Source organism: Phalacrocorax carbo, chromosome 18 (assembly GCF_963921805.1).
Source record: "Phalacrocorax carbo chromosome 18, bPhaCar2.1, whole genome shotgun sequence".
Taxonomy (NCBI): domain Eukaryota; kingdom Metazoa; phylum Chordata; class Aves; order Suliformes; family Phalacrocoracidae; genus Phalacrocorax; species Phalacrocorax carbo.
In genome coordinates this window covers 1,090,001-1,104,443 of record NC_087530.1, presented here as the reverse complement: position 1 = coordinate 1,104,443, position 14,443 = coordinate 1,090,001, and the positions used below count along the sequence as shown (strand labels likewise).

Below are 14,443 nucleotides of genomic sequence, written 5' to 3'. Positions count from 1 at the left end.
GCATTTTTCCATCAGCATTTAATACTAGCATTTCCCTTATTTTTACATTTCTGCTTGCTTCCATAGTTCTTTCCCTCTACTCGAGAAGCTCACCTCCCTCACGTGCAGAACCTCCAACTCCCCGTGCCTTATCGCCACAGCTGGCGCTCCCTCTCCGCTAGCGGGGCGCCGGCGAGGCGTCTTCCCTGGCGGTGCCAAAGCAGCCCACCTCGTCCCTGGTTACTCTGGCTCTGGCACACGCCAGGATTGCCAACGCTACTTGCTCTTCAATGTTCTAGCCCCCCTCGAGCTTCAGTCTGGGACTCCGCTCATCCTCCTCCTGTCCCCTTTGCCTTCCTTCCCTGCTGCTACACCAGAAGGAGTCGGAGGAGCTCACACCTGGATGCACAATGGCAGAAATCGCAGGGAAACTCTCAGCGTACGTAGAAGGGGAGCCTGGAGCCTGGCCAGCCCATTCCCACGGCAAGGAGAAGGAAGAGCCCGCCACAGCCGGCCGTGCCCTACACCCATACCGCGGTGAGACCCGAACTCGAGTCTTACGGACGCCAACAGTTCAGAAACAGTTACTAAGCTCAGAGCTTCGGTCCCAGCCAGCCACCAGGCTGCTCATCGAGGGAGATCACAGCAGGTAACACAACCGAAGCAGAGGGCTGGGGCAAAAACGAACGCCAGTCGCCAGTGGAGGTTAAGATGACATTTAAAAACAAACCTTAGGCTCGACCTGGTTTGCCAAGAGAAGAACAAAATCACGCACACAACTGAGTCATTAAACTGGTCTGAACTATTTGAAGACAACCAAGAACGATTAACTAATATTGGTTTTTACTGGAACTTACTGTATTAAAAACATCTATTTGGCACCGTGGAGATTAACAACTAGATAAAACATAAAATACATAGCAACATAAAGACCTACGAAGTTTGCATTATAAGAAAAAACAAGTTTAATCTACTGCAGATAGGACTGCATTTTTAAACCAGAGATCTTTTAAACAGACAAAAGACTACGTCCTGATCCCCTCTTCGAAAGCAGCCCTGATGTAACTCTACATCGCTATCTGTCTCCATACACGTACGGGCCTTGAGCGGAAGTATTATTGGAATTAATCACTCAGAATTCTAAGTAACAGAGTAAAAGGATTCAATACTATAAATCTATGATGAGAGTATAAAACAGGGAGTTAAATGCCATGTGCTAATTTCAACATATTGTTAAAACCCATTTGATCCTTCAGTGCGATTATAAATTAGAGAAATAATAGGAATTTAAAGCTTAAAGTTAGTCATACTGGCATAGCTAAGAGTATTATTAAAACACATCCGAATACAATGACTCTGTTTTTGAAGAAAGGATTTTTATAGTGCAGATATGTCCTCTTCCCATGTTTTTAAGGTAAGAAATGGGCTTTACTCATTTAAAAAGAAAGACCAGATTTGTACCAGAATATGGGACACTCCTTCACCTTCTTTGGATAAACCTTAACACGCCCTTGGACGGGCTGGTGAGCTGGTGTGTCTGAGACGTGCCGAGATAACATCCACGCCCGTGACCTCACCTCTCCAAGGAAACCACTAACACAACAGAACCACAACTGCTAAAAAAAAGGGCTGGCTTGCCTTCCTTCCTTTCTTTCCTTTCTCCTGTTGCTTTCCTACTTAGAGCACTGATTTTTAAGGGAAATTAAGGTGGTATCAGGTAATGAATAACCTGTCTCAAAGTCTATCCCTGTCTTTGCCCAGGAGCAAACGCCAACCAGGGGAACGTACAAACACGCGTGAGGCTGTGAGCGTCGCTCACGTTATGGTTGTGACTGGAGATACCAGCCAGAATGGGAGACCTGTTGTTTCAACTACGTTTGCATTTGAATGAGTAAATAGCAGTTATCAAGGAAATTAATGTGACTCCTTGGCATGCTAAGTTAGTTGCATATATAAATCCAAGGATGGCAGAATCACAAGTAACGCCTAGTCCTGATAATGGAAAATCCAAGAAAAATTGACAACCAGATGCGCGAGTCGATGCCAAGGTTACAACTGACGTACACAGCATAAAACTAGAGAACGGACAAACGAGCCGGGAACTGTAACTAATAACCAAAAAGACTAGATTATTCCACTACTACAAGTACAGACTGTTTTATTAGCTCATAATGCAATGAACACATGTATTTATAAAATAAACACATCCCAGGGCCTCTGATCTTACAGCTATCGCACAGGAGATGGTAACCCCCCCTGCTCTACCCTTCACAGTGCCTCTCTTCCTTCTGTGCCCCACCCAGTGCTGTTGCTTGCTTTGTTGTTTTTTAAATAAACTTTTGTTTCTTCCCCATCTCTAAACATCCTCCTGTCTATTTTTACCATTTCGCTTGTCCAAACGCCCTCCGTGACCGACACCCTCACAAACCCGCCGCACGACCATCCAGACGTCAGGTGGCCTAAAGCAGGGGGAATTCGCCCACGTATCAGGATTCCAACGGCTCTTTGAGCAAGGGCAGCAATACCAACAGCAGCGGTACTGGGAATCGCCTCAAAAGCACCACTGTTACTTTTTTGAAGATCCCAAGTGTGAGTGAAATATTTTAATAATTAAAAGTGCTGTGAAACTGACTGCCAGGAGGTAGAGAGGCTGGAGCCTGAGATTCGGGAGCCGATTAGACTTTGTGTCAGCAACGAGAGCGCTCATTGCCACGTCAGGCAGGAGCCATCGGTACGGCCTACAGACACCTGGGTCAAGGCTTAGACACATCAATTGCCAAGTCAACGGGGTCTGGAGGAAATCACCGCTGCGTTTATTGCAAATTGATGGTATTTGTTCTGAACCAGCAAAATCCAAAACATCAGGCACCTGTCTACAGGACGGAATGAATCCATATTCTTAGTCTGATCCTGCGAAATACTAATTGCGTAGGAAGTCCCACAGAGCTCAATTACTTACTTGTGCAAAGCTGCTAAGGCAAGGGTTCGTAGGTGGTGGGGCTGAATAAAAGGGATCCAGTTATTAGTCTCAGTGGCCAAGAGTCAAAGACCTGGCCACGCTGGATTTACCTAGTAATAACTTGTAGGGTTTGTACGGTGCCTGTAGCCTCCTCTTTAGGAGGAATCGTTCCGAACCAGATTACTGACAGTACTCCAAGCGTAATTACTTTTGTCTCCCAACTAAAAATTGTATTCCAACTGTAAATGCTGGGGAGACCCAGAAGATAAAGTACAATTACCTATATTCAAAAAGGCAGCATCAAACTTTATTAATAGATCCTGTATAAAATTCAATGGAAAAATCTATTCAGGGCCAGGGGCCCTACCATTTGGAGTTTCCTTAATAGCCTCCAATAAATCTGGGAAGCATAAAGGGGCTGTTAAATTAACATTTTCCTGATCTGTCACCTGTGGCATAGTTAATTTGTCAAAAAATTCTTTTAGCTTGTCACTGGACACTGTATATTCTGACAAATGAAGTCTGGAATAAAATTGACAAAATATCTCATTAATTTTCTAGGAAATCACAAATCAGATTCCATTAAGCTTTTATTGTTAGAAATGTTATATTCCACCAATCCTTTAAGGAAGTGAGGAGTAACCGGATACACAGAAAACATACATCACGGAAAAATTTCTTAGTATTTTTATTAATGGATTCTCTTAAGGCTACCTGGTACTCTCCTACAGCCCGACCTTATGGCAATTTCTGTTTGCTGTTCATTGCAGGAGACACGGTGCTGTGCAGTACACACCGGCTACAGGGGCAAAAAACCAGGGACACTCTCTCCCAAGCGATTGCTAACGCAGTGTGCACATAAACAGATCACTCAATTCCTTTATATTTCTGTTTTCCCTGTCTCTGTCGTCAGGATTCTTGCTGGTTGGCACATCGTAGCCCTTTGGCACACTACGGCTATTCTTCTCTGCTGCTGTTCAAGAGCTGCACAGAATTATGCCCGAAAAGTTCAGCCTGTTGAATTCACAAACTTTCTGCTTTCTGGTTTTGATAATTTAAATTAAGCAGATCAATGTATATTTCTACACTCTCATCATAAGCAGTGGCTAAGCTTAGGAAAGGTATCCCCATTAATAAACAAATTTCTTCTGAAAGAATAACTTGGCCTCTAAGACTGCCGCTCCTGTGAATCCACGCTTCTCGTGTTGACTGCAATAGACACAGCCACAGTGCAGTAATATTTGGGGCTACGTAACAGCAGCAGCCAGGCTCACTACAAGAACGTAAGCAGCACCAACGGCACGCACGAATGTTCTGGCACTTCACGACGAGAGTACAAGTGAAGGATATGACAGGCGACTCACGTGATGAATTTTCATGGATCTTCTAGGATTGTACTTGCGAGTTGTGGTGTTTAATTCTATAAATACTGGTTACTACAATTATGACAGGAAAACTGCATACAGAATGATCTTCATTGGCTACATGTAATTTTAGAAATATCTGTATCACTAAATAATGTTCTGTAATAAAATTAATATGCTTTAAATATAAACACAGTATGTTAAATTTAAGAAGAATACATATTTAAACTCTATCAATTCCTTCAACATACAAAATCTTTCTAAGATTTAAAATCAACTTTTAATCACAGTCCATGAGAAAATATGTACCTCCCTCCAACACCAGATGATGTACATCTTGAATTGATTATTGTAGGGCCACTAATCTTCCAGATAATACAAGAAGCTCGGTGCAGTTCTGTGCGTCCCTAAGACAACCCACTCCTAAACGTAGTTCTGAAGTACCTGCGCAATGGAAAGCTGATGAAATAGGCATTGAGAAAGATGTGTACGCTGTATCCCTCTCACTTCTCGTTCGCCACACTGCGCCCCACAGTAGAAAATTAAAACAAAGTCCATAAACATTTCTCAGAGAAAAGTGATTAATTTTCAACAATAATAATTTATGGCATCTTCCTGTACAATACAGTTCTGTGACTAAATGTTATATCACTTTAAGATTTGATGTTCTAATGATATAATGCAAAGTTTTTACTGAATCATTATTTAGTGGGAGTCATAAAAACCTCTTAAAATTAATCTTTCATGCACATCTAGCTTATCCAAAGTTAGCATTTAATTAGATGGCCTTGGCACGAATGAGCTTACTACTTTATTTGCTCAATCAGTATACGTCTCTTCAGTAATTATAATTAATTCAAGTCATTGACTCACCTCCCAGCAAACAATGCTAAACACCACACAGAATGGAAACAAATGCTTAGCCTTTTACAAAGGTAAAATTTCTTCTCATTTATAAACTCATGAAATGTTTTTGGTTTAGGTGACCGGGTATTTAACAGACTACGCGATCCAGCTGTCACCTCCTAAACGTAACTAACTCACATATGCATTTAAACAACATATGGAAAATAGAAGAAGGGAAAAATTTGAAATATATTAACTCAGCATTTGCAACACGTACAAAAGTTCTAACAGTTTATGGCAAGACGAAGGACTACACTTCTGTAAGATGACCACTGAAAAGCATCGTTTCCTAAGCCCTTAAAATATTAAAAATTTAGTACAATAATTTCTTATCCAAATAAGTGGGAATAAAACAGTCATATTTGCTCATATGCAAAAGAGCTTTTGAGGGGCTGAGTAGAAAAAGAAGGATCATCTAAAAAAATTTTTTTTAAAAAAAGTTTAGATGATTGAGTATCTTGAAAGCTTCCAATAAGCACGCGGCAGAAACCCTCGCGCCGTAGCGCAGCAGAATGACGCTACCGGCATTCGGCTCAGAGCAAACACACCGGCAGCGAAATGGAATGACGAACGCGCTTACCAGCCTCCGTACCCGAGACCCACGCTACCCAGCAGCGAAACCTGAGCTGCAACCAGTAGGCTTTGGTGCAGTGAGTAGAACGGCATCTAACATGATATGATGGTTAAATATTTATAGCATAGTCTGTTCATTTTGTTTGCACGGTGTTCTAACAGATCTGGAGAAAATGCCCGTTCAGTTGCATATTATATTAATATTCAGAGGCGTAACGCTAAGTCTTAGTGCTCGTATGAAGATACGGGGTAGTTCTACCCCTCTTATTCTCCAACGCACCACACTATGCCCTACGATGGCGAATTAGAATATTTATTTCATCAGGTGGTTAAGCCAGTATCGGTATTTTCCATTACCACAGCCGTACGATTACTTCGGTTATTCTTAAGTGGTTTATGGAAAACACCCCCAGCGAGGCCGCCGGGACCACCGACCCGCCGCCGGCAGCAGGTGCCCAGGCTACTTTCGGCGCGCCTGCCGGTCCTCGCGGGCTTCCAAGGCGCCGGCAGAGTTGCTCCTTTCCGAGGAGGGCGTTCTCCTTTGTATCACCCCAGCTGCGCTGCAGAGTTAGCAGATCACACTGTAAAATTCCATTAACATTGTTAAATACTTAATCTATCTTATTCACACTGTCACTATTCATAAAAATTTAACCCAGTAATTTCCTGTTATACAAAGCATAACAAAGTATGAATATTTAACCACAAGGTAAATAACACACTATTATTTTTTATTCTAAATTGTTGACTTCACTTAGCATGTCTGCTTTGTACAGCACCACACTATTTTTCAATTAAAGGTCCAGATGTTTCAAAGGCTCCAGTAGGCAGCAGCAGTTATGAGCAATGCGTTATCTGCATTGCAATGATCACTACAACATCAGCTCCAGGCTGCATTAGCATGCTCATGTTTTATTCTAGCCCCCCTCCTAATGTACCAGTTAATTATACAACACACAGCTGAGAAACATAACCTCCAGAGCTGGACAGTTTCCTTCCACGCTTCCACCTGAACGAATTTTTATATGCACCTCAAAACTATGATTTACATGTATAACCACATAATCAAGTGCCCCAAATTACTGCCTGTTCCCTCCTGGCACTCACTCCCACAATTAATAGAACTGCGTACGTCCTGAGCAAAGAACAAGACATATAATTCTTGTAACGGCATATTTCAGTCACATTAATACGCATTCATTTATACAACTCTAAGTTTAAAAATGTTTTACTTGAAGTGCTATGGAAATGATTTCTTGTTACTTTTTTCAGACAAATTTGATCTGGAGCGGAGGGAGAAGCCCCGAGCCGTCCCCTCTGCAGCCCAGGCCTCGTTTACTCCCATACGGGTATCCCTTCTGGGACAAAGGCACCCAGTCCGTCCCTAACCCCGCCGCACTGCCAAGGCACTTCGCCAGGCGCGAGGGCGCCTCCGGCGCGGGTCAGCGCGCGCCCTGCAGCACCTGGAGCGGGGGCTGCCGTCCTCCAGAGGGCTGCCGTTCGGCCCGCCCGGCGCTGAGCTAGCCGTGCGTACGGCACCGTGTCTGCCCAGTCCCCGTAGCTCTGCTGAAGAACAAAAACACACGTTCAGATTTATCAAAATGCAATTGCTACAGCTGCAACAAAACCGCATTCATTACACGAAACTATCCTTAGCTGCCACGTAGCGAAGAGAAGGAATGGCCTACTTTAGAAGAATTATTTATATTTTACTTAGTAATAAGCATTACGATTTAATACTGAGGAATAGTTATTCTTCGTAATAACAAAATGCAACAAAAACTTATAATTAAAACTACGCCATAAACATTATTTGTACGTTAAGAAATATGCCACGATATATTTTAATGAACAGATGCTATACAAAAGATGAATGTTTTCAGGAATATTCAATCCTTAAACAGATCAGCCTCTAATCCTATGCTTCTGTTGCATAAAGCAGACAGCTTAAGTTCCTCGAGGACATCAGCCAACCTTAGGTGGAACATTTTTAATACATCACCATGTCACTTTTTAATGTGCCACAATCTATTAACCACATGGCAAACTAACAGGGATTTTTAAAATATGGGTTTTATAGCTTTGTGCTGGTGATTAATTAAATAAATAGCCAGCGTTTCACAAATCATCCCTCTAATTAGTCTAAAGCAGACGCCTTGCATTCACTGGCATTATTGCCATCTGAAGCTCACAGAAGGGCAGTAGCGTTCCGAGGACGAGCCTGTGCTCTCCGGCGCGCGCCGGCACCGCGCAGCCCCGGCTGGCACGGCACCGCGCAGCCCCGAGGCAGAGGTACCGTCTTCACAGGTGCTGCAGTCAGCTGGAATTTGACTCCAGCTGCTTGGAAAAGATGTTCTGTGTAATTATTCTCCCTCATCCTGAAGGAAACCATCGAGATAACAAAGAAAACAGGGCTGTATCTGGAATGTGACCTGAAGTAACGAAGTTGTACGTTGCAGAAAATGAACAAATATTAAAGGCAGATGCTAGAAAAAATTTACAAGCTAAATGATACATTTTCTGTCAAAACATTTCAAAGTTGAAGCTACAACTAATTACATGCGGTCCATTCAAAGAAGCCAAGCAAGGCTTATCATTAAAATGACTCAATTATTCTTAAAAAGAAAGAGAAAATCATCTGTAAAACCTGCCTGAAATCTCATCATTTTTACTCTGCCTATCTAGATAGATCATTTCCCCCAGAGCTCAAATTAAACTCTTAGTAGTTAATGTGTTCAAGTTTTACTACAGGTTTTTCTCCAAATTATTATTAACTGGAATTTCCTATCTAGGAAGGTTTTTATATGGAAATATGTTCTGCAGTGTTTAGTGACACTATCACAACAGCTTTTTCCCCCTCAATTTAAAAACCATCAGAGAGAGGGAGAATGATGTCGCAGCCAGGCTGCTCATAGAGATGGGATTTTATTTCCTCTACCAGCCGATTCTTTCTCAGCATCGGTCACTAAACTCGCCCCGTAAACCGAAGTTTCCTTACGCCCAGAAGATACGGGCATTATTCAGCGGGGCTCAAAGAACAAGTCGCAGCCCGTTTGGACGGGGACGTCCCCGGGGCGCCAGGGCTCCATCCGGCCAGCCGTGCCCGCGACGCCTGGAGCGCCTGACTGCGGGGGAACCCCCCGAGGACCACAGAGCTGCTCGCGAGCGATGCCGCCCTGCGCCTTACTCCCTCCAACTTCGCCGTGATGAGCAAAAAGTCACAGGATTGAAAAGCGCAGCCTTGAGAAAGCGATCTGTGATAAATAATCCTAGGGCTGGATTACGCCAAGAAAAACTGCACAGAATTTGACTTGGTTATATTACTTGTCAGTGAGGTGGATTCATTTAATCACACTAAATTTAAACAACTCTGCTTCCAGCAATATGGTCAAAGTTTCATACTGCAAAAATCACTAACAAAAGAATAAGTGCCTTGGTGATCTGCTAAACAGAACTGTTTGCTCTTCTTGCAAAAAGAACAGAATCCAAGAAAAACACTAAAGCCTCTTCAGCAAGGGATGTCTCAGCCGTGTCCTTCAGCTCGACTTTTTCAGAGCTTAAGAAACAGGGCAACCCTGCAACACCGGTGTCGGCTGCCGAACTGCATTTAACGCCGCCGAACCCGCTGCCCAGCTGCTCTCGCAGCCAGCCCTCGCCGGAGGGGCGGCAGCAGCAGCTCGGGTCCGCACGTCCAGCCAGCCCCGCAGCGCAGGGGGTGCCAAGGACACGCTGCCTTCCCAGCGCCGAGGGGGTACCCAAGAGCAAGGCAGCTGAGAAAAATTATCTTAGCACGTAGAATAAAGAATCGCAAGACTTGAGACTTAATTCTACCCTGTCCCAGCAATTAAAAAAAAAACAAACAACCCACTTAAAAAAATTCCTCAAATCTGCAACACAAGTTCAGACCTTGGATTTATCCCTTCAAGAAATCTGAAGTTCTAATTAACTGTACTGAGAGCAACCTAACAGATTTTCTGTGGCGGACTTGTCTCTTTGTTTTTACTAGCAGTATGACTGCAAAAAGAATTGACTGGCCGTGAAAATTTTATACTGCTTCTTCTGGAAAATAATATTTGCATTACATATAGCTGGAGCACTGAAATTCTACGTTATTTTTCTAATTAAGTACTGTTTTCCCTATTATTGTGCCTACAAAATTACTTTTAAAAATATACTTTACACAGCATGTAATATACATCCTGAAAGGATACAAATGACTCACTGACTTTGAGTGGAGAAAAAGCCCCAACTCCCGGCTTTCTGCAGAATGAACACTGTCACGATACTTTTCAGAAGACTGGCCTAATAATTCCGGTATGGCTAAAATCTCTCTGATAGTTACACCCAATCTCCATAAATGCTCTTTACGCTTTTATCCAGATGCAGAAAAGACCTTTACTTCCTACTCATAACTACTTTCATTCAGCACTAACGCTACGTTTCTCTTTGAAAGTGCTCCTTTAAAGTCAGCGGCGCACGACCAGCTCTGACCACCGCTGCCGTCACGGAAAGGCCGGGTTCTTGCTTGAGGCCATTTTGAGCCAAAAGCCATTTAAACCAAGTATTTAAAAAAAGCAATAAATGCATTCTGAATACGGTACGGAATCTATATCAGCATTCCAGATGACGACAATAGCGGGGAAAGAAGTCCAGGACTTTTTAACTCCTGCACGACACCTCTGTCCCCGGAAGCGAGCAGGCCACGCAGTGCCAGGTCTACAGAAGGATCCCTCCTACGCCATTTCAACAGCCACAAGTCATTTGGGTGGCACCTTTAACAAGACTATTAAAAACTTTAATCTTCGGAAGCTTCTGCCCTTAAAATACCGCACAAGAAAAAGCTCTGATGGGCTAGGTCACGCGAGCTGGGTCGATGCAGGGTTAAAACCTGTCCTGCAGATACACTACCAAAACCCCCTGGCCCCTGCCGTTCTGTAATGCAGGCCATGGTACGAGGCCTTCACGGCGCTTTCTGACGTAAAGTGCTTTCAACTTTTTTCCCCCCAGGATTTAGCCTAAGGAATAATAAATTCAATCTCCATAGAGAGCTGAGACACTTTTTGTTAGTAAATAAATTTTTCTCATCTTAAATGAGCTTTACTAGTATTAAGAAGCTAACGAGAATTCTTTTCCTCTTTGTTTCAGATAGGCAAATAAAGGCATCTTAAATGGGAAAACCCAGACCATTATACTGTCTTTATAAACTGAGTGGGGAATACTGAATAAAATCTAAATTTATAACGGAAACAAGAATTAAATGATTACCACTCCACTTCGATTTAATGTTTAACTACAAAACCAGAATTCCTTGGTCCGCGATACTATGGTGCCTGAACAGACCCATAAGAGAGTCCTTACTCTGTAATTAGTGTCAATGTTTTAAAGTTATATTTCAAGTACACGGGTCAGAGTAGAGCCACAGTCTAAAAGACTATCCTCTGAGAAATGAAAGAAAAAATACTTATCCCCCCTAAAAAAGTTTCTGACAGTAAGCATTTCTGTGAAGTGTATACATCCAGTCCTCCCGCAAACAGCAGACATTAAAAACATTTGCTCATAAAACATATCCATAATTCTTTGGCTGTTAAGAACCTTAACTTGTGAATACGTTTTTCATTTGGCTTGATCTGTAATTAAGGGAAAGATAATGACATTAGTAAATTGCTAAAAATCAATTAGACAGACTAAAACGCAATATGATTCAGCCAAAAGATTAACAAGTGCATTATAAAAACTACTTTAAAATTCTTTAATTCTAATTAAGCTTGCTTTAAATGACCACTGCCTAAGAAATGCTTTTGGTTTAAATGCATCATCGAACTGGCCATTCATTAAATTTGCCTGTACATTTCATTGTACCGGCTGTTTTCCTTCTTTTTCTATTTAAATAACATTTCATACACAGAAAAAGGGTTTGGATGTTTTGGAAGAACTCCTCGCAGGCTCTCAGGTCCTCTATTGTCTCCAGGCAGGGTCGGAACCATTTAATGGGCTCCCACTTGTACCCATCATCTTCACTTCATGGCATTTGTTGAAATTAAAATATTCAAGCAGAATTACAGTTTCTCCCACAAAAACTAAGGCCCGTACCTTACACATAAGGCGTTCCCTCTACTTGTTACTTCTTCAAAGAAACTACCAGGTAAGGCAACCAAAACCAGCTCAGGCTTAACCTCCCCATAACCTGTTCAGGGCTTGGAGAGACAGTTACTGACCAGTGACACTTTAAAGACATAAAACGTATTTTAAACTTTCTTCTGTTGGTGCCTACATTAAAACTGGATGGAAGCAGGGGGGATGTCACGATGCCATCCCTGCAGACACAAATTTGAAGCGATGCAGCCCTGTTAGAATTGCACAATAATTTTAGTGCACAACACTGCTTTCAATACAAGAAGCATGAGATTTTCCTTTTCCTTTCTGCAGGAAGAATTTAGTGTTTGACACGCATTCTTACTAAATATAGCACACCATGCTGTTTTATCAATATATTTCAAACTTCAGAGTTTCTCTAATGCTCACACCCTCTTTAGAGAGGAGCGTGCCACTTCACAAATGCCTGGGGTAAAACAGACCTTTGATGACAAAAGCATTTTATAAAAGGCACCTGCAATCAAGCTTAAACATAATCTTTTTGGAAATGGTTCATGTAAGAATTGAAGGGCTGAGACATGAACACAGGAAGGCTGTGCAAAGGATCGGAAGAGGAAGGGCGAGGAAGGGGAGAGAGGGGGCGTGGGTGACTGGGGGAGCAGGCAAGGCGCAAAGCGTTGCTTCCCACCTGGTGTTACGTGAAAGGGTTCAGAGCCAAGAGCTGGAAACTCTGAGCTGATGACTTTATTACTTATTCCACAAAGAATAATTAAATAATACATTTGGTTTTGTTACAGCACTGCCTTTTGTCCCTCAGTAACTAAATTGAGCGCTTTGTGATGAACACACAACGTCAAGACAGATTTTTGCAAGTATCAAATTCATAAGCAAAGACATGTCAACAGACACGGCACTTGTAATAAACTTGCATCCAATTTAAGCGTGGCCTCATCTCAACAGATTTTAAATGCAATGTAATTTTAAACAAATCGACCAGCAACCTTTCTCAGATCAATCAACAGCATCTTTAGTAAGGTATTAACATCTGCTTTTTCATATCCTTCTTTCAAAACTCTAACGTATCTCCTCTTCCCTCTCCTTGCCCCCAGGAAAGGATGGAGAAGAGTGAGGCTAATTACGTACTCACATGCCACACAGCAAATCAGTTAAATTAAACCTGTATTTCACCTCAGTCGTACGGAGTGCAAACAACATTACTAACTTTTCTAATTTCATACTCTAGTACTCCCAAGTAAATAAAAGAGAGAAAAAAAAGTAAAGTTTTCCTACAAATAGAAACTGTCACTTACTAGGATGTGATCTTTTCAGCTCATGCATCCTAAATGCATGCAGAGATATTATATGCACTTTCTATTTAGCAATTTAATTATATCTTTGCAGTCAGAGAGTGGCAATGGTTTGCAGTAATAATCAGGTGAAAGCATTCTCACATTAATATGCTGGAATCCGATGTGTTAATTTGATGCAACTTTGCGTTGACAATATGTGATTAATTTGTTCTAAGGCTAGCTATGCTCCCAGCTCTGACAGTTTAAAATGCTGGGTTTCTTTATCCATATCACTATTTGACACGCCTTAGCCCACTGCTTTTCTAGGACCACTGTTAATTTGTAATGAACTGGCTTTTCAGGGGGCTCCTTCATTTTTAATTCTGTCAGTGTCACCTCCTTGAGGAAAATTATAAGTTTCCTTAGGTGTGATTACTGCCAAGTGCTGCTGATAAGAGGTTTGAGAAAACAGGGTTTTATAAAGAAGTCAGTATTTAATCTGCTGAAACAGATTTATTGCCTCTAGACAGATAAATATAATAGAAAGTTCTTTCATTTAGAAGTCATTTTCAAGTTCTCCTTTACCTCCAACCCCGAAATACGAATACCCAGACCACAGCAGTGTCTTAGGGGAAGAAAAGGTGCTACATAAAATTTATAAAAGTAACCAAATGCCCATACAAAGGGACACTCAATTATATCTCTATCCAACTTAATTCACATGGAGCACGAACACAGACACCCAACTGCCATACGACAAACAATCCAACCGAATCACTGAGGAGGACCCAATCCTTCAGCAAACCCAGTAAAAAACAGCGATACGGGTGGTCCACTGCAGGACTCGGGGATGTATTCATCCCAAGAACATCACTTTGTTGAGAAGCAGGGAAAGCTCCTCCACAACAGCCCCGCGAGGAAAGCAGGCTTCTAAACTGAAGTTTAACCAGCCCACAAGATACTGAGATTTCTGGTAAAACAACGCGTTTTGCCCTCAGACAAATGGCACTTTGAAATGCCATGATGCAGCGTGGCGAGAAACGCGTGCAGCACTCTGAACTTCTCCGGCCAGAACCGAGAGCTGCAGCGAGGTCTGCAGGCAGAGGACGGCGGCTAATAAGCGCCTGAAAATAGCTGGGTGGCCAGCCAGAGCTGCTGACATGCGATCATCCTAAAGATACTAAAAAAAAAATAATTTAAATAAGTTAGTTCTATCTCTACTATTATGCTTCTGCCCCTTACAGCAGCGTCAGATTCTCTGCATAAAATCGTCAGGAACA

At 42.3% G+C, this 14,443-nt stretch overlaps 1 protein-coding gene across 5 annotated transcripts in view; it reads right to left on the bottom strand.

The window, feature by feature from the left end:
- Positions 1 to 14,443, bottom strand: part of MAPKAP1 (MAPK associated protein 1) — a 106,351-nt gene that overhangs the window by 61,678 nt on the left and 30,230 nt on the right. The gene's annotated exons all lie outside the window — the stretch shown is intronic.